The sequence below is a fragment of the Euwallacea similis genome, chromosome 27, assembly GCF_039881205.1.
Source record: "Euwallacea similis isolate ESF13 chromosome 27, ESF131.1, whole genome shotgun sequence".
Classification (NCBI taxonomy): Eukaryota; Metazoa; Arthropoda; class Insecta; order Coleoptera; family Curculionidae; genus Euwallacea; species Euwallacea similis.
The window spans coordinates 2,019,311-2,041,342 of NC_089635.1; the positions used below are offsets into that span (position 1 = coordinate 2,019,311).

General features: G+C 35.5%; 1 protein-coding gene across 1 annotated transcript in view; it reads left to right on the top strand.

Annotated features, from left to right (window-relative positions):
* Nucleotides 1-1,213: 1,213 nt before the first annotated feature.
* Nucleotides 1,214-22,032, top strand: part of LOC136417334 (insulin-like growth factor-binding protein complex acid labile subunit) — a 50,148-nt gene continuing 29,329 nt past the window's right edge. Inside the window, exon 1 of the mRNA XM_066403001.1 lies at nucleotides 1,214-1,793. The gene's annotated coding sequence lies outside the window, so the exon portion shown is untranslated. The remainder of the gene's footprint in view (nucleotides 1,794-22,032) is intronic.

The window sequence follows — 22,032 nt, forward strand, 5'->3', positions numbered from 1 at the left end:
GTAATTTGATATTTGAAGGTACGCAGCTTTAGAGGATTCAAAAGCTAAAGTGAACTACCTTTGAGTTATTTTTTTAAGAAGCATTAAATATGTCCCTAAATAACACATTCTTGTCAAAATTTATAAATACCCCAAATTGTTACCAGCTGTTATCGATTACACTAGCTAATATACCAAGGGTTTTCTACTGGCAAATTTAGTTGCAAAACTAAAATACCACTGCTGAAAATGGGAAAACATAGAATATTTCAATAAAAAATACAGACGAGCACGCGGAAACTTTGCAGCTTGGAAACTTTCCGAACCCGAAAACTTTACGAGAAGGAAAGATCTCTAGGAAATTTTCCAAATAAACGTCAAAATGCATCAACCAAACGAAACTAAACTGTGGTTAACAAAATGAAATTAAAAGTCAAATTGATAAATACTAAACAAGAAGTTGCCATGTTGAAGCATTTAGATAACTGCAATGGAAAAATTGATTTAGTTTGTATCTGTCTCTCGCCACAAGACGCCAAAAAACAAAAAAGAAATTCGAAAATTTCGTGTTTTCCGAAATAACTGAAAAACAAAAAATAATTTCGCAGACCTGTTTGCATCGTGAAATTACTCCCTTGAATGTGCAGTTTTTCTTCCATTTTTCCCAGTTTTGTATGTACAGTTTACGAGATCCTCACGCTGACCACCTTCATCTTGGACACACACTAAGCAGCCACAAGACATGATACGAGTGACAGTAGCACATTTTCTGTCCTCACAAAGGATACACATTCTGAATTAAGTTTTTTGCGACTTTGTAACCAAAAGGAAAGGCTTGCCTGGAAATAAATTTTAGGACAAGATAATATATTTCTCTCAAGGATATTTTATTCCAAGAACTGACCCATTAGCGAGAAGCACGACAGTTATTTGTTCTCAAGCCTTTTTATCTCAGGGTAATGAAGTTTCTTTTTCCTTAGATAAATATGTTTAAGGCACCCAATTTCTTCCTTCGTACATACGACTCATTTCGTCGACATCTATAGTGATAACCAACCGTCAGAGGGCCCCGCAACCAAGCCGAACTACCTCAAAGTTGTTGATCGTTGAGGTTTGAGATAGTTACTTAACAAAGTTATCAGTGATGATTCTTATGAGTGAATGTACTTAACTCAACTACTAGAAGCACTATTTTAATGTCCGAGTTGGGAAGAGAAATGAGTATTATAAATTTCGCTATAAACTGATGTTACTACGGAGTTGTTAAATGTTGGCGTTTATTAATGTTATGTTTGGTAAGAGGGTCAGTAGGGCTGGCGAGTAAGTGTCCTATGGGAAAACAAGAGGCCGATCTTGACTAATACAATAATGAGGAATGAGACGGGTCTCGAGAGGAATTGCAGGAATGGTGTAATTGAGGTTCGCCGCGTACGGGTCTGCTCGTTCTAGCTGTAATTAATCAGTAGACAGATGCGTGAGGGCGCGCGCCCTCCTCTATCCTTGTGACGTCTGCTGGCTGTAAAGTTTGCTTTCCGGGGGTAAGTGCATTGGTTCTTCTGCTGCTGGCGTTTTCCGATGAAACTTCACTACTGCCGCGACTTCGGTCCTTCTCGTGCCGGTTGCTTATTCCTCCTTCTCCCAACTCCCGCTCGCTCTGTCTGTCATTCGCGATTTGGAATCGTTCCATAACGGACTCTGGATCGGCGCGCCTGGAAAACATCGCGGCTATTTTCAGCGTGGTTATGTGTCGTGATGCACTTGAACTTTCACTGCCGTTTGGAAAAAGTGGCTATGTAAACATTTTAAAGTCTCAGGTAAATAATCTCTTCGCTTTATGTAGATTTTAGGGCTCCAGAAGTGCCGTTAAATGATGTTAGTTGGCGGAAGTTTAAGAGCACTGCAAGAGCGTATAATTACAATGGAATGGAACGCTTTCTGATCTTCTTTTTTCTCGAGGAAAATCCTTCAGGGGTACAATATAATCCTTTTAAAGTACACACTTAACTCTTCCCTTTGAAACTTAAATTACATTAATAATTTGTAGCTTCTCACTTCTCACTTCAAAATGTATGAATCATGAAGCTCCCAGAAAAAGGGGTTTCAAATTTAAACGTTTCTGATTTCGTTTTTTTAACTTAATACAATCTGCAATTCAATTCAAATGTACTTCTCCAATACAATTGTTTTCTCATAAAGTTTTCCAATAAAGTTTCATAATTTAAAATCCAATTTTGCGTGTCGTTTAATTGAATGCTTGCTCTAAACTTAAATGCATGGGTGTTAATTGAGATATTTGGAAGTTGCGGTGCTTTATGTGTGTATTTACAATTTTAGTAGTATTATCCGTGAAATTGTACAAAAATCTCATCTTTAATTTAGATTTCGATTTCCGCAAACATTGGTTTTCAACTGACATTAAGGCCATGTTTCCAATCCATTGTTCGGCTGCCAAACTTTTGGTGTGTGGTTTTAGTGCAAATTTTTTTTTGAAGAGCTTTTCATTTTGATTATTACATTTTCCATTACCTAAATTATAGAATTTCTCATTTTTCAATCTGATATGCGGTTTCATTTACCTGAACGCTTGCCCTAGTCTCTCTCTAATCATGCACATGCATATATTTAACCTAAGCTAAACAAATTTTATTTTATACAGAAACCGACATGTTAATTTAATAGCAACTTTTATCAAAATATCGTCAATTAGAATGGGACTTAGAGTTTATTTTTATTATGTGTTTATGAATTTTACAATTCGCATTAGTCTAATAGGCGGAAGTGGTAAGAATACTTTAATTTAGTTAAGTAACTTGGTTTAATTATTGCTTTGTTCTTCATATGAATATGTTCAAAACATGAAAAGGAACAATAATATTCGGAAAGTATTGACAGCTTTCCGGCAAACATTTTTTTTCTTTTCAAACCAGTCTTGTTCAATTTTGTTTCTCGGATTTCTCTTTTCAAGTTCCTCTCTCACCCTCCCTGCCCCAGGATGAGATTACGATGTTTTATGGTATTCCCTTTTCTGTTAACTTTTGTTCAATACTGATCCTTTTTTTCAACACCCTTAATTTTGTACAAAATCAATTTTTATTCTTTTAGGATGATTTTTTATTTTTCCTCAAAAGCTCCCCTTTTTGCAGATTTGACCTTTATCTAATACTTCTCAATGTATTTTCCTTAATCTAATCTATGCTTCTTCTTTAACCTCACGTGCGTCGTGTTAATCATATGTGATACATAGCACTTTTTCTAATCGTTTCAATCACTTAATAAGAGTTTTACAGTCTTCAATTCCCGTTTATTCTCTTGAACAGAACCGATTTTTAAGGTGTTAAGATTTAGTAGTTTTTCTGACTATCTTTCGTTGAATTCCTCATTTTGTTTATTATAACTGACCTCATCTAATCGTGTGGTGTGCAGCAATAGATGACACCTGCATAGATTGTTCAATTAAGAGGACAATCGCCCGGCTTTTGATGTATTAGACATTTCATAGAAATTTTTGTAGCAATTGAGTAATATGTCTCATGATATTTTAAAGCAACACGAAAGTTCATTGATCTGGAATGTTTTCAAACTGAACTGAAACTGAAACTGTTTAAAAGCGATATTGATGAACCTGAACTAACCAGACTTGACATGAGGTACAACCTGGATTAAACAAAACGTTATCGTGCCACAATCATAAATGGATAGGCATAACTGAAACGTTGATATCTGGCTATCTGCTGTGCAGTTTTCGAAGTTGTGATGACGAGCGGCGAATTTCAAACAACACCCTGTAATCTGTGCCTGACAAGCCAACCACAGGAAATTTGAGTTAATTATACCTAGAAAATCATCATCTATGCATAATTTTTAAAAGTTTTCTAACAAGTTAGAGGAATAAAGAATATAAAAATAAATAATAATAATAAAAAGTTAGGCAGTTAACACAAACAGAAGAAAAACGTCGGTATCTGCGACTAATTTGTAATTGTTAAAAAGTCATAACTATATTCAATTAGTCTATATATCACATATAAAGGCTTCCCTAAGTGTATCCAGGAAAAAATGGTAACTTGAAACAAAATATGAAAGCCATCATATTCCAGTTTTATTATGGGATTATTTAAATTACTTTGGTTAAAGGATTTGCGAAAGCATTCAGGATATTCCATAGTATGCAAACGAAAATAAGTAGCTCTCCGCTAAGCCCGTCTATTTTATGCAAAATGCTTTTAGTAGCCCTTTGGATATGAAGCTTTGAATTCGGTTGCTTTAATGATATACCTTCAACATGAGATTATTCAATTTCTTCCATGTTCGAGCATTTCCTTAAATAGCTATTTTCATAAAGATTGGAATGGTGGGCAGAAATTAATAATTCCCAAAGTTGTTATTAAATTTAGCCAAGCTTACATTTCGGCCCCCTTCATTGCAACGCTAATGAAGAGAATCATGAGGTTGCAGATGCTTCGGGAAAAAATTAATTTAGAATTCGTTTTTCGTCGGATTTAATCCTAGGAGTTTGGGCAAATGGCAACTAAAACGCATAAATTTCAATTCAAGTTTTCCTGGTTAATTTAGTGTTAATAAATCTGCATCAATTTAATATTAAGTTGTACAAGGCGCTTTCGAATAGGCCATTCAAACTTTGGTTGCAGTTATCGTTACGTGTGGCGTTATCCTTGTTTATTTAATCATCAAAGCGAGATTGCGCCAGCGTTGCTGTTCGATATCTGACCTTCTCACTTCGTGTTTAAGGGATTACTCCATGCCCTTGCTTCGGAAAAATAAGGATTTTCATATAATAACCCAAAGCCTATTAAGTCTTGCGAAAGACTGTTTAATTTAGATTTTGTTTGAATTTTGACGAAGCTCCCCTGTTCGAGCTAACCTTACCTAAGTTACCTAAAATAAACATCTACGCCGAGGATTTCGCGAAACTTTCGTCTTCATGTTCTCTACCCTAAATAATCTCTGAAAGAGAGGTGTGGTCCTTTTAACGACCTGGAAAATATATGCAATTTCTATAGTTCCAAAAATGTTTCTGCTTGACCTAAAACTCTCTTCAATTTTCAGTGTGTACACACAAAGCAAGGTATATTTACAATTATACATCAACATTCAAATCTATAATTAACGAAATTTTAATTGTAATTTTCTGTACACTAATATCAATTAATTTGTTGGATTGTTGTCATGTTTGACGCAATATGTAATTGTGCAATTACAGATAATTAGATTTGCATTATTTAGGTTCGGCGAGGCAATGCCCCCCGGGGAAGGAGCTTCTAATAAATGCTAAAAAATAATTGTTGATAAGAAGGCTGTGCGGGAGCATGCTATCGAGGTGCATTATAGGTGGAAGTACTATGGTGTATAATTACTTTCACTCTTAAAGATAAATTGCTTGAAAATTCGCTGCCTCGTAAGCAATTCCATAGCTTCCCGCCCGAGAATACTAAAACTAACTGTTCCCGTAAATCACCTGCAATAACTGAACTTTTAACGGTCCTGACACGAAGGAGAAAAAATCTGTAGCATTTTGTTAAGTTGTCTTCGAGGCAGCGCCAGCGCCGCAAAACTTTCCAGAGATATATTAGCAATTAAATTTGCCGCCATCTTTCTTCCTGCTTGCCTCCGATTGTTATCAAGCACCTTTTATTGACGAAACTCCAAGACCGCCTCCGGGGCCTGGAGGTAACACCAACTTCCCTTATCTTCACAAGTTTTAACTTCAAGTGTTGTACTACTCTCTCTTGGAGAAGTATTACAGACGACAAGGAGGACTTTGTTATTTATTACCCAGTGCATCAAGCCTTACGGAAATAATCGACAGCACTGGCATAATGTAGGTCATTCAAAGTTTCAGCTGCTGATGCCAAGGACTTACTGGCTGAAGTATGGTAATCAAAGAATCAGCCTAATCTTCATTCGTTCGAATTTTAAGAATGTGGAGGACCATCAGTGCGAACCAGGCATCCTCAAGGTGTCATCGAGGAAAGCCGTTCAGTTCAATACTGTGGTGGTGTTACCCAAGCAACAATTTTAAGTGTATTAGCTTTCAATTAAGTTTTATAGCAGTTTTAAAGTGGTAAATAAATTTATACAGACTTTAAAACTTCTTTCATTTATGTTATTTACACTTCAAGCTCGTTTATTCTAGTGAATACTCCTCAGAGTAATCCTAAACGCGTTTTCGACTCCTTTAGACTAAACCATCTGTTTTATAAAAGTTTTATTATACAACCTTTTACGTGGCCGTTAACCTCTATAACTTTAGAGATCATTGTTAAGGAGAATTTAACACATTTTAAAACGGGATACCAAGACTTCTTGTTCTCAAGTGCAATAATCCTTGCAAAATAATCGTTTTAATCAATAAACAGAGCCGCTCTTAAAGCTGAATTTTCAAGATCTTTTCGAATTATTCATAGACCGTATGGATTTTAAAGCTCACGCACAGAAGGCAGCAAGTATTTTATCATGCTTTGATAAAAGTTTTACTTCCATTGTTCCCAATGGAATTCGCTGTAACACATACGACTAGAGGCGGATACAATTTAAAAGAGCAAATTAAACGAGTTCAGTTATTGTGGATTAAATTTTGATGCTTGTGGTATATACACGTGTATATATAATTATTGTCACACAACACACATTCACAATACACACAGAGAACTAGGAGTAACACTAATTACAAACTAAACTCGGGTCACGGTGCACGTAATACGTGCCATGAATATAACTAAAAATAATCAATTCCCAAAAAACCAAATTAATCGAATATTTTTGATTAATCAAAATGGATAACATCATTTGATTATTCGTTTAATTTTTTTTGAGTTAATCGTTGCTATCTTTAGCCACGCCCCATCATTTATTTCCTGAAACCACCATTTACAATGTGCTATGCCATTGATGGGTCCTAGCGAAAGTGGACAGGAAATCGTGAGGATCAGAAAACGGCATATTTCTTTACGTGATAAATGCTCATGCCCATATCTCGAGATGGAACGATCTATGTAAAAATCGAATTTACATCATTTTCTGCTCTGCGTACTTTTCAGTACACCTGAGGGCATAAAAATATGAATGAAAAAAAAAACAAGTTGACATGCGCAATGCGAAAGTTCGTAAATCCGACAACGTTGCAAATTGCATTTTAAGTAGGTTGTGCCGGGAAATCTATCCATCTGGTGAGATACAAAGTTTAATTTTTTTCCGTAAATTTGTTTGATAGATTTTTGCACGTTCCTGTACTTTGACAAACTCTGTCTACAGTGTGGCCTAAATTGATTTTACTTGTGTAGACAGCATGGTTGCCGTAAAAGATACAGAGTCAGTTAAATTAGGAAAGTTTTAAGAAATTTTATAAGAAGCTCGGACCTGGCTTAAAAATTGCTTTAGGTTTTACGTTTTCCAGAAAAATGGAAAAAAGTAAAACACTGCACTTTTAACTTTGCTCGGGAGTTTCTAAACAAAGCCGAAAGTTATTTTGGAGTTAAAGCCTTATTAGAGCACTCTTTTACGTAGAATGCGATGACGTATCGAAACTAATTCTATCTTCATTAGTTTCCGAGTTCCGTGTGGTGGGTTAGTGAATTCTTGTGGGCGCCATGTTAAATTTTTGTATTTTCGAAAAGTGCCTTTCAACGATCTACTTGTCGACATCATTATATCGCTTCTAAAGTGCAAAATGAAGCTTATTAAATTTTTCTCATAGCAGAGAAACGGAAATGCAACTGCAGCAGTGGCATCGTATGCACAATTTCCATAACGACATCAACCACATGAAAGACTATGTACGTAGGTACCATGTATATAGGTATATGGTTATATACCTAAACTATGTTTCATGTGGTTTATTTCATCAGGAAAGTTGGAAGAATTATAGATGATTTGCAAATAGTCAATTATTTACAATTTATAATAATTAGTTAATTACACATTGTACTCTATTATTTTCTTCACAGGATATAGGCTGCCACTATTGCAGTTGCGTTTTTACTTAATTTGAAATAGAGTTTTATCATGTCCACTATCTAGATCTGGATCTATTCCATTTCACATGAAATTCGACTTTGACACTGGCAGCAGTACAGTAGTAATTACTTTTTGTTTAGCATGATGGAAGGCAAAATCATTCCAACCCAACTATGACAAAAATTGAAAAGCTTCATTTCACTCTTTAGAAATTAGTTAATGGCATTACCAAAGCATAGAATAGGAAAGGTTTTTTGAAGCCAAACTCGTATTCTCAGTAGAGGCTAGTTGTTGAATCGTATTCAAACAAACTCGAATAGTGGAGTCAGAAATAATAGTTGGAATGGAATGATGATTTATATTTCTAGTAGATTTCGGTTTGAATAGGAAGATGTTTATCATGATTAATAGATGAACATTGTTTATTGTTAACTTAGTTGTGTATTTAATTCAATACCAATATCAGAGCGTCAGTAATACACTAAAAAATTAACGATATTGATTATGTAAGATCAACTAGAACGAGAAAGTGAAGAATGGCGTAGAGCTACGCGAATAAAAATTCAGGAAGGAATTCGAATATCAGGATTTCCGAATAGAAATTTCAGTTGTGTATTCACTATTCGAATACAGTTTTGCTGTATTCCACCCAAGTCTGCACGCCAGAGTAATTGAATCTCTTAAACGGCTAAAGTTATAAGGCGCGAAAGAAAGCCGAGTTGTCCATTTATGACTTCTAATGAACGTTAATATATTTTGTCCGGGTATGTGTGGAGAAATCGAAAATAGCTACGTTCTTAATTCAACCGATATTACATGTCCAACAATTTCTGGGAAAGCAATTAACGCAAAAAATTATTTTCTTCTTGCGAATATACGCCGAACATTTTAGGGCTTTCTTGAACATTTCAAGGAATTTAACATCTCCAGCTGCTCAGGTAAAATTTGTGTTTGAATAGGAATTTTCACGTTCCAAAGGGGCACAGCCACAGAATTCCGTCACAATATCTCTTCTTATTTGTATTTGCCTCTATTGCACTCGTCAGCTTAGCAAATCAATTGTAGAAGATATGGAAGAAACACCTTAATATCTCTGAGGGTGTTATTTTAAAGGAGATTATGACAAATTGAATTGATGCTGAAGATAATAACACTATTTGTAAGCGGAAAGACGGAAACGATGGCGGTAGCTTTAATTGCTAATATATCTCCCAAAACTTTGCGGCGTTCCGAGGACAATGTTAAACCTGTTACCAATAAATCCGTGCTTGTCAAGTACTAATTAGTGGTTTAATACTATCCTCTCGTGACGCCCGGCCAGTATATTTCCAGGAAGCATCGGAGGAGGATGAGGGGATTACATTTGAATTTTAAATAATGAGGGTTGAATGCAGATGGGACCAGAATACCCGTCTCTATTATTTTAATCTCCTTCGTTTTTATTTTGGGGATAATATATTGCCGGCAAATCCAGAGTTTATATACAAATGGAACAGAGCGTATATTGGGTCAGGTGAGCGGAAACAATTTATTATCATTTGCGAATATTTTAACCATTTAAGTTTGCTTTCAAATTTGTTTTTTTTTTTCATTTTTTAGAGTGGCGTCGCACACAGCAGCGAACTGAACACACCTGAACTAAAAAACATCAAAACCACGTTGGTCGCGGTGTTGGCTGGAACGGTGCTTGGTTATCAAGAAACAACGATCAAAAAAGCGTAAAATCAAAGAAAGCGCATATATTTTTCTTAATAAAAATGTATGTGCAGCTAAACACGGATAACACTTGGTTAGCTATGCTTGAACGAGGGGCCAACCTAGAACGCATAAACAGAAGCTAAACACTAATTAAAGATAAGAAGTTTAATTTAAGAAAAACAGGTTTGAGTAAATACAATGATCAGACACTAATCTCTTACCTTAAAGCAACTTTCTGGAATAAAACTTCGCAAAAGTTAAATTTAAATATTCACCTCTAATACATTTTCCTTTACCGTTTATTTTCATTTTTCTACTATTTTTTGCGCGGGAATGTTATTCTCGGTTAGCTGAAACTTAGAACAGCATGCAATTTCCTCCTACTGGGCTGTGGGTCATTGTTCCCAGAAATTAAAAAAAGAACGTAAGAATCCGCCTCAAACGTACAGAACATATTTTTAAAATGCTTAAATCTGCGCGCATGTGCGCTTTAAAAGCCTGAATTTACGCTCGACAAAAAGGTATTTTCTGTTGGTAGTAAATTTCCAAATATCAGCGACAGATTGATGTTCGGCCGTAGACAATAATTTAAGGAGAACGTGCATGCATCGCTGTGTGTACGTACATGTTAAAGTGCATTATTACACCTATAAATTGCAACCGTTCAAATATTTAACATTTTACTCTGCGCCTCTCCAGCAATAAAATCTCGCCCGATCTGCGATGTTAAAATATTTAAAACAATGTTACACTTTTGAAATGCATCCCGTATCCATAAAATTCTCTGCATGTTTCGGGGTAAAAAATTATCACTCCTTCTGTTTGACTGTAAAACGTAGGTGATTTGTTAAATAATTTATACAAATGGTTTTCCGATTTAGACAGTTTTGAAATTTACGATCCACGTACCAACACAGTTATTCTGATTTGTGGAGTAAGCATTTGTTTTGCGAGGTATATAAATTCGCATTATTTAGTTGGACACGCGAAAATATTATCATCAGCCCAGTTAGGAAAAGTTGGTGGAAAGTCCTCCGGAACTTGCAGATAGCTTTGCAGGATAACTCTTAACTCGTTGATAAGAAGTCTCCAGCGGGATCGAGACGGGACGTAATGGAGAACAAGCCGTAGGGGTTACCCAGTTTCTTTGGATACGTGATATCTGGATTTGCTGAAATTTGACGTTCCCTGTTACACTATTGAGCTCACTCCCCACAAAAGAAAATCTCTAGACGAAAAGAGTAAAAATAATATGTTTGGTTCGCGGACATGTACAATTTTCATTTAAGTTCTATTTTATTCGATTAAAACGGAAACGTAACCTAATTTCCGGTTATATCCGAGCAAATATAAATTATTATTGAAATTAATTGCTACGAACAATATTTAAAAGTTATGAGCACGTATATGGCAATGAAATGTTAATTTTCGCTATTGAAATGGCATTAGGCTCTATTTTATACATATACTCACTCAAAAGTCTTGTACTCCCTACCAACATTGGTTTTAGCAAAGTTTTGTAAAACCTTTTAAACTCCTAGTGACATGTTGTTTTCAATTTATCTTTACTGCCTATAGTTGTAAACGAAGTGCTTTCTTTATCAACAATACTGTTAGGAATATGTTCAATTTATGTGTGTAATTAATATGGGGGTGCAAGACTTTTGAATGTGACTGTATATAGGTTTAGACCAATAAAGACGTAGATATACCATGCTGAAACATCCCAGATTTTAATACGTAAATTATAAAAAAATACAGGGTTTTTGATATCTTGAGGATCAACCTTCTGGTTCCATAGAAATGGAATCGACAATATCGTTGAAGCAACAATAGAAAAATCACTGGTATAATATAGCCTCAGTCTAACTCTGTCAGACACAAAATATAATAGTAGCAAAACTTTTATTTTTTGAGGAATTTTATTCGGTATAAATTTGCAAGCTACGTCCTTCATTAAGAGACACTTAATAGTTTCCTTGATGACTAGAAAATATCTCGGACTTAATACAAAAATCATGGGCGAAACGTAGCCGCAGACTAACTTTTTGAGAAGTAAAATCATTGTAAAACTTGAAATATTTGAGGAATTTTTTCAGTATAAATTTGCAAGTTAAACCACCGTCCTCTCATCAAAGAACGCTTAGTAGTTATTTTAATGATTATAAAATATCTCGGAAACAATAGAAAACCGATATATAGCATAGCATAGCCCTAGACTAACTCTTTCAGATAAAAAATTGTAAAACTTTACGGTTTTAAACATTTTTCTTCTCAAGATAAATTTGCAAGCTACGTGACTGTTCTCTCATGAAAAGACATTTAGTAGTTGTCTTCCTGACTAAAAAATGTCGCGCGAACAATAGAAAAACCATTGGTGTAGCGTGGCCCCAAGCTGTGCTCTCAGGGACAAAAATATCCTGAACGAATGAAGCTCTACCACGAATTTAATTCAGCTCAGACATAAACTCGAACTCAAACGAGAATGTGAATATTAGCTGAATTTTCTTAGTTTTTATCACATGTATGGATGTCTTGAAATGGAACATTCCTAATGAAAAGAATTTCACTCAGTTTAATAAGCTGGAATTTTTATGATATCATCTCTAGACAGCATAATAATACAAGATACGCTATCGTTAAAGATGAGCCTATAAAATCAAGAAAAGAAGAGGAAACAAGGAAACCAAATTAAAAGAAAACCACTAAAAACGCAATTTTATTAGCGGATGAGATAAGAGAACGCAGACAGAGAAATTCCCGTTTATTCATTCCGTTAGGCATTCGGGGGAGAGATCGGCGAGACAAGATGCATCAGTGAGCAGGCAGGGGTGTGTTTTCCTCCGGGGGATGCTTAATCAATTTGTAAGCCTTATTTATATGATACTTGTCCACCCTCCTGATATAGAAGATGGTGGCAGCATGCATAAACACGAGAATGTCGGCGGATTATGCGGAAACATGGCCGTGTGCTGTAAATGGAAAGTGCCAAATATTTGTCTCCCACCCTTGGCTGTTTATAAATCTTCGGCATTATGGTTTTTATGTCATGCTATGAATTAATGCGAGTGTGCCTTGGCTGCCTGCCTTATATAGGTGCCGGCGAAATCTGCCAGACAAAATCTCCAGGATTTGTTTGAGGCGATTAGAGCCCACGTGTGCCTCAATTTTGCCTGTCCGCTCAAAGGATAAGAGATTTATTACTATTAATAGCAAAGTTTTCGGGAAATTTATGACGGTGATATAATCGTATAATCGGTGCTTCGTCCTCCCAGTTGTGCTAAAATCCTCCATATATATTTAAAAGTCACTAATATCAGCGTACACAAGTCGTAAGAATTTTATGTCTATAGACTACAAAGAGTAATAAAATTCTAAATGTGTTAAAAACACTCGAAATGGGGGTAATTATTTTATCTTTTTTATAACTTATTGGACCAATTTTTACGTGTTCAAGGCAAATATTTATTTTCCGTTATATTGCCTTCCAACATACAATTAATTCATCATGAATAAATGAATATTTTTTAATTAAGCGCACTGTTTGCTGATGCATGCTATATGAACTTGCGTAAAATTCAAAAAAGTTTGTTTAAGTTGATTGTACTTAGAAATTACGGCGAAAACTACTCAATGTACATTGGTGTGTCTTAATATAAAGTAAATCTAGATCATATTTTCTGAGCGGTGACATTGCTTATGCGCTTCCCGTGAGCCGAATACTTCTTCGACATAGTCGCATCACTTTCATTAATCAAAATTTAAAATGCGAAGAGTCAAGCGCTTTATTTCCTCCAATCACCCTCAAAGACCGCTACACAATCGGCCAATTAACATTTAATCAATAGATCCCTTTTGTTCCAAAAATAAAAATGCTATGTTTGAAAAATTTTCCAATGTCCATAGCTTTAGCTATTGATTGTGTGGCGAGCCAAATTTCGACTGAGCCGGATAAAATATGCGTTTTTAAGGATTTAATACCATTTCTGCGGACCGGATTTGGGGTACATATTTATAAAGCATGATGATCGAATAAAGTAATTAAAAGCTCTTACCTTAATACGTTCTATTTACGCGTTGAAAATGAGCCCGGAGATATTTCCACCTTGTCTTATTGCAGATTCCAGGCCGGTCTTTTGAGTGATTGCCTCATTAGGGCGGAAATTTCAGTTTCCAGTTCTTATTTAGGTTTCTGGGAAAGTGTTTCGTATATTCGCATTTTTTCTCTGGCGTTCGAAAAAAAGCTTAATGTCTTAGTCGTTAAAATAAGTCAGTACGTTAACCATCACCTTCCATACGTATGTGTGTTCTTCGTATGGATTTTCAAATATTTCTTGAAGAAAATAGTAATCGGTAAGTCATACTCACCAAAGTTATGTTCGTAAAAATTTAACTCAGATTTTAATAGACCATGAGTGGTGGGTTAAATTAGTTAACCATAAAACTGCCATCAAGTAAATGGCATTTAAAATGGATCGTTCAGATTAAAAACCTAACTCATTACCTGTGTACGACACGTCACAATAATTCAAAACACAAACGTAGTGTTGTTAATGCTGAACTTTTTCCGGTTCTCTACCAGCAAAACGAAGTAATCAAGGAAATTGTTCATTTTAGTTATTAAAATATTTGTTTATATAGTTACTGATGCACCAGGTTATCCATGTTTTGTTTAATTACAAATACATTGTATAAATAGTTTAATGGTAGAGTAGGATTCGATACTTTGATTTATTTAATTTGCGAATATTTCATGGTGAGAAATTGTTAACTATTTGTAGGTGACATATTGTTTTCACCGATTTTATTTACATTGGGATACCGTGAAAATTTAGCAAGCTCCATCGGGGTCACGTGTTCAGAGGAATTTATAATCAAATGAGAAAAGTAGACTGCTAATGTCATTGTTTTTCGGTAGTTGCGGATGAAATATAATTTTCCGTCTATTGTTCTTTTTGATAAAAGACCAAGAAGTTCTTATTTTAAAATTAATTACCACGCAAAATAACCACTGTTCAGTCAAAAGGAAATATAATGAATTTTAATGTTACTCAGTTCCTAACTAGCTATTTTTCCAGTGAGAGCAAACATTGAGTTCTTTTGGTTCCCTGCTACACTACAAAACTATGTTTGTGCATTACTGCAATCAAAAAACACGTTAAAACAAAAGAAAAGGCTGGATCTTTCTAAAAAAGAATAGAAAACATTCATTTACATCTTTTATTTACGCTTCAACATTCTCATAAAAGATTAAAGGGTATTTGAAACATAAAAGACCCGTTTAAATAAATTCGGCATCCCTTTGAAGCAGAAAACTAATCGTTTTCGCTTAAATTGACAATAAAATAAATACCCGAGTTCATTAATTAGTGCCCATTTAGAGACGAGGCCACGGTTCGTTATCAGTCAAGGCCCCTCGGAAACTAATTGTGTCTTTAATTTGCCAAACTCGGTATTTGAACGGATTAGGGACACTATAGGAAGTTCTTTAGGAGTTAAAATATTGCATGTTTCTTCATTATGAAACGTATTTGGAATACTCTAATATTGTTAAGTTTATTGAGGCAATCTTAAAAAGGACAATGCGGAATTGCTTCCCGACGTTTCCTCTATAACAGCAGAGTGCGTGCGTTTAATTTGGAACGCAGAGTTATAATAATATGTCGATCCTGAGGGTGTTTTCTATAGGGTGTTTCTAAGGTAGAATTTTACCAAAGATTTTCTAGTTTTTTTCTTGAAGCAATTTTAGTTTCATTAAGTGGTTAGAATCATTTTGGACTCAACAGAACCGATGGTGTTCGATTGAAAAATGATGAAATGGCGGAGATAACCTAGTTCGACTCGGTTATACCTTAAGAGGCCCAACTCCAATGGCTGGTTCTAAATGCGGGTTGATGCATTTTCTTTTTGTCTTTTTTACCTTTGTCAACAGCTTCGTAACAGTTTTTAGTGAGACACTGATTGAACTTAATATTTTGGGAGCAACAATACAATTCTACTATTTCACCTGTTACTCGTGTTTCAGACTTCCTGGAGCATTAGAAAAAACAAAAACCCAGAAACCCTTTTGCTTCACAAACCACTACTTTGCATTCGTGAGTAATATTTCAATACGGGTTTTGCAGCATCCGACCCATAGTTTCCTTCTACTTAATTTACACATCTCTCGCGCTCTCATTTTTGTAATGAATCAACACGTAAATGGTAAAACTAGAGTTAGTATCTTTAATCCTCGAGTCCTAAAATTTGTAATGCGTCTAATTGCTTCTCTGCGCCTGGTGAGAGATAGACAAAGAAGATAAATTACTATCATAAAACAGTTTAAAGCAAGATCTGCTCCGTCTAAGCAGTTTGGCACACCAAAGGTTAATTTGCTATAATTGGTTACTGTTTATTCTGACTGTATGCGGTGCTTTCGTGACTCGTCTGCGCCTTGTATTTAAATTAGGCTTTATCAGAAGCTGTTGTTTTAATTATGCTGCGGGCGCATATCATTTAGATGCAAACTGACACCGTCGGTAACACTAAATGCATTACCGGACTGCCGAATAGTGTGACGAACGGCAAAGAAAATTAAACTATAAATAATTTACTCGGGATAATGCACTTCCCTATCGTAACTTTCAAAGATATCTCTTAAGCATACTAAACAAAATCCTATGAAAATACACAGAAATGGGCAGAACCAATATCAGCTTTCTTTCCTCTTTTCAAATCAGTAATGTATGTACATAAATTTCGGGAAACTTTAATATAAAAGGTTTTGCTGGTTTAATAATTTACTCCAAATAAGCGCCTGTATCTGACAGAATTAATAATTTTGCACGGCCCAAAACATCAGAGATTATTCGTCTTGTATTTGGTATTCGAATTAGCATAAAAAAAATTGGCATGGGGCAGGAGATTCGTTGGGAATACCGTGCCCGATTCTTCGAGGGGGCATAATTGGATTTTTCAGGATTTCTATGCACCAGTGTACGGTTTTATTATCGAGTATTTCTTGTTTACATTTATATATTTTAATATCCACTTTTGCTGACATTCAAGCTCCAATGAAAGCCCGGAAAGTATAATTTTCCTCTCCCTTCCATTAAAATGACAAAACTCTAAGAAATATGCAGCAGCCAGTCTTACTCCCTCCTTTGAAATAAATTCCCCTGACAGTATACTTCCTGTTTTATATGGGTTATCATTCTTTATATAGGTTTTAAGAGCTTGAACTATGGGTGGTTGATATTCGATGCGCGGGTAAGCTAAAATGGGGATTAATGGGGGAAATTGCTTGTCAACATGTGAACTTTCAAAAATACATATTTTAAATATTAAAACCTCGAGTGTAATAGAGTTTCCCGGAGCTATCGTGATTGAACGGTTAGCAAAAATAAAGCGATCAAAAACGCACATTTGTGTTCCAATCTGAGGGGGTAGGCACTTTGACACACGTTCCTTTTCCGAAAAACACTTTTGTCATACGTAAAATTAACGATGAGTATCCCCATTTGTCGCCTGGCATTAAAACCATCGGATTAGTTTATGACGTGTAAGAAACTGCGGTTTAGTGCGAAATAGCTTTTTTATTGCATTTATGGCGGCAACTTTGGGTAGATAGTGACAGTGCAAAAATACGGTTTTATATTTCCGGAACGCCATAAAATTCAAATTAAAGGATTAATGGTAGTTTTTCGTGTTTTAAAATTTCCTATATGGGTCACAAGCCTATTTCATAGACAATATAAGACCGAAAAATCATTCATAGCGATGGAAGTCGTATATAAAATATCCGCAAATACATCAAGATTTTAGATTTTTATCGGTTGTCATAGTGAAACTGGAAAGATATGAATCAGAAGGCCGGTATAAAAAGGGAATTTGCGTCGGCTTTACGAAACTGCCAGCCCAAGCATTTGCAATTTGAGGGTTGAACAAAATGTAGCTGTATTTTTATCTCAGATCACTCAGTTGAGGATCGTGATAGCACGGATATGCTTTTAAAGTTGACCTTGAAGTTTTTCCTTAAAATAGGTTAAATTCACCCTTTCAAGAACTTATAGCGGAAACTAAGTGTATTTAAACAATATAAAGGTATGAGCTCCGGATTTTCTTCTTTGTTCTCTTAATTTTCTCCTCTGGATTTTACAAATTCCTTTATATTGCACCTATTTGGAGACGGACCGTAAAGTCCGAGCGCTTTACGGAGAAGACTACAACGAACGCTACGTCATAATATTTCCATTTAACAATATAGTAAAAGATGATGTGGGGGTATTTTTAAAGCGTTTGAAATATATATTTGGTGAGCTCAATGTCCAATGACCCAGTTCGACTGTTAAACTTCGCAATTGAAAATATGAAGTACTGTACAGGGTGTCTTAGGATGATTACACAAGCAATTATCTTAACACTTTCTAAAGGTAGATGGAAACAGAGGTATAGGCTGAACATTAACGTAAACAGACGAAGTGACTTAAAAAAGCGCCTTACGATTCAACTATTTTATTTTAAACAGAACCCTTTCCATAACGTTGCATTTTTACATTCACAATTATTTAAGATTATTTCGTATAAAGCACCCTATTGTAATTCTAAATAAATTGTGGCGAATTTAAAAATAGAATAACATAGAGAGAGTTCCACTTAAAATAAACAAATTGGATACTATAGAGCGCTTTTTTGAGCTGCCCCGTGCTGGATTTTTAACATGAAGCACTTACGGTTAAAGTCAAACGAATCTAACTTTTTCTCAGTGTACGTTCTCTTCAGCTATGTACCTATAAACTGCCTATAAATACTGCACCTTCATTACTCATGCACGCTCAAAGTGATTCAGTTGCCCTCATGTATACAGCAGGTGTATCAATGATTCACGGCTTCAAGGTAAAGGAGCCCTAACAAGATTTGTGGTTTTCTCAAAAAACTGTTTTCTTGTCAGTTTTAATATCCTTTCTTTCAGTGTGCACTGCGTATAAATGATCTTTTTCTTGGGTTATTAGACATCTCTTCGTGCGATTAAAAAATTTAGAAAATGATCATCTATTCGCTTTAAGATTTCTTTCATATCAATAATATTCGATGTGTGAAATACCTCCATTAAGAGTGGTTATGTCTATGCTTATGATACGTGCCAGATACCGATGCAAGCCGTGTGATGTGCAAAAGCAGGTCAAAAAGTAACCCCCCCCCCCCTCCTCAAAAAAAAAATGAGTTGTAATAATAATGCGAATCAAAATTTATGTATTAGACAGTCTGCATTTTGATAGTGTAAATCAACCAAAAACTCACAAATCAATGGGAATTTTCAGATTGTTTCACACTCGAAGAGTGAGAATATAAGGAAAAAAGTTTTGGTGTGTTTTCTCAATTTTTTTTCCATGCGATTGTATGAGGTTTTGCACTCGAGGAACCATCTCGTGGATTTGATTGGATTTGGTTGTAGATACTTCGCCTTTGAGAAGCTCGCAAGGCGTAATCGAATTGATGGACGTACGTAGCCTATGCGTATCTTTCATTTGCCAAGATTCCTATCGAGGTTCGTGGTTTCGTGTAGAAATACATTAGAATTAACATGCAAATTTGGCGAGCGCAACCTTCCCTGTACTAGATCAAAAAGATAATATGTCCAACAAAGTGTCGGGTTGATGAACATTCCCGATTAACCACATTTCAGGACAGCCTTTGGACATAACTTTGGAAACCTTGCGTAAAAAAGTGTGTAAGTAATTTGCGAGGCATAAAAGAACTGATTTAGTAGCAATTTCTCTAAACCATGCTTTCTGATTTTACGACATTTTCAATAACTGGGGTTGTCGACGTAGTAAATCGAAAGCAATAAGAAAAATAGCGTTTTCCCTCGTTCCTCGATTCTGTTCAAAATATGGATGTGTATTTTCCTCCCAATGCATGCGGGTCCAACGCTTTGTTTCTCTCTATTCGTCATGCGGCAAGCGATAAAATCCGGAACCAACACACATTTACAGATATCTTCCACTATATCGTATTAGTTTGATTTATATATTTGTGGCAGAACTTTTGACGGGTGAGTTTCGAAAGTTCCATTTTGCTCTATTGAATTACCAACTCAATTTTCTCTATAGTTTAACAACGCTAATTTAAGCAAAAAATGTAATTTATGGACAAAGTGAAAAGTCATTTTATACGTTGGAATTCATTTTAAACGGGCTATCTCTCTTTCCCAGCTCAGCCTCATCTGAATGAGTATTAGATCCAAATGTATTTTTAATATATACGACTCCTGCTTTGGAAGTTAAATATATTCCCTAGACCATATTGCTATGACGAGACGGTTTTTCATGAATTAATTTCGAAACTAGACAGAATTAAACACGACGAAATAGAAGAAAAAATGACTAAAAATGTGTGTTTTAAGAATTTTTCCCTGCGTAATTATTTAGCATTTCGCAGGGAAATTTATGCCTTGAAAGACACACCCAATAGTCGTATCACTGCGAGTTGGTCCCCACAACTTTGCATTAATGGAAAATAGAAAGCAGTTTTCTGGAGGGCTATTTGCAGAATTAACGACTCTCCCTCTTAATAGTGGCTAAACCGGATGTGGATTTGCCGATGCTATAAAGGAGAATTCCGTTTGCAAAGCACCCCTGCTCTAGTCAATAGACGAACGGAGAAATGGTGAATTAAAGCGATTTTGGAACTGTTTTGTTTGCCGATGTCTCGACAATGGAAAATCTAACATGCTTTTGTATGGTTTAATACCCATGTAGTTTATCATGTAAATCTACCGGTAAGTTACCGTTGCTGCTTTTCGAAGGCATCCTGCGAGCATGTTTTAATGGCTTTAAGAGAGGTGAATATTTTAAACTTTGTTTCAGCCGCACAGAAGTATGAATTTATAACTTTGTTGTAGTTTTAAAACTAGAGTTCAACTACGTTACAATTCAACTAGATTTATCACAGGAGAATTGTAACGCTTAGAACTTTACAGAATCAAATTATTCAATACTTTTTTGGCCTCAAGAGGCGAGTAATAAATTAACTAAATTATAGTGTTGCAACTTTAGAAATGGGCTCGAAACTTAGTTGACAAGTGACAGAAAAGAGGAAAAGGGTCAACTCAGGCGGTAGCCCTTATGGAAATAAATTGCTAATGTAATAAAGAAAATTTCGTTCGGCCTCTCAAATGATTCCCCTCATAAATTTCGCTGATCGTACAATTTTTCACCCATTCTTTGCATTACAAAATCATTTGTAAGTAACGAGATGTGTAAATCAAACTGGCCCAATTTTTTATCAGGCCTCTATCTGCAAAAATGCGCGTTAGCTCGAGATTTTATCGGTCTGTCATACCACCCTCTGAGGAAAACAAAGGACGAGCCCGAATCAAGGGGCTTTGAATCCTCTTTTTCGAACTAGTCGGAAAATATACATCCATATCTTTCGAGAAATGAAAGAATAGGGAAAAATACTGTCGTTGTTCTTGCCTTCGATTTACTGCCTCGGCAACCCCAAGAAAGCTCGCAAAGCAGGGTTTAAAGAAATTGGCACTAAATCAGTTTGCCCCCCAACCATGAAGAATTATTAATCGGATTTAGCAACTGCATATCACATAATACGATCTTCAGTGGGGGTTGGTGCATCCCCGGAAACAATCTTAACACCAGAGTTCGTTTTGTCTTTGAAAAATTGCTCGAGCTATTTATTACACCCTTGTGATTTAAGGGAAAATACTTTATTTCTAGGACACATTCATTTGAAAACATATAAGGATATACTAGCGGAACACGGGCTTTCCACAGGAAATCTTATTTAATGGCAAATACATCATACGGATCTGTATCGAGAAACACATAGAGGGTGTTCACGTCTAAGACGCCTTTGAACATGTTCTTCAAATTTCTTCAAAAGCTTCTTTGAACTTTAAAAATGACCAGATATTCCTCCTGTCGAGACGTCGATGGTTTCCAAAGAATTTCCTTTCATACTTAAATGAGAATTGAATTGTGGCCTCCTCATAAAATAAGCATAAGAAAAACCTTACCCTAAATTCGAAACGCAATATTAGCACAAATAATAGAATTCAGTTTAACCATCAGCATTCCTTAGGAGGAATTCCAGCGGATGTTGTACTTGGGTAGGATAGGGAATAATCTTATTTCCTTTATGACTTTGTTTAGGTTAAACGAAGGTTCTCACTGCAACTCTGTACATTATTCCCACGAGGACCCGGAATCAGGAATTTCCTTACTACATATGAAACTAGAGATGACGATGTTTGTTGCATGCAAATGCAGACCTTCTTGTAGAAAAGCGCCATTATTCATTTTACGAGGTTATAGGCTCCCGAAAGCCCTGTATTCTAATATTCACTTTCACTTTCTGCAATATTTGAGTCAAAGAACAAAGACC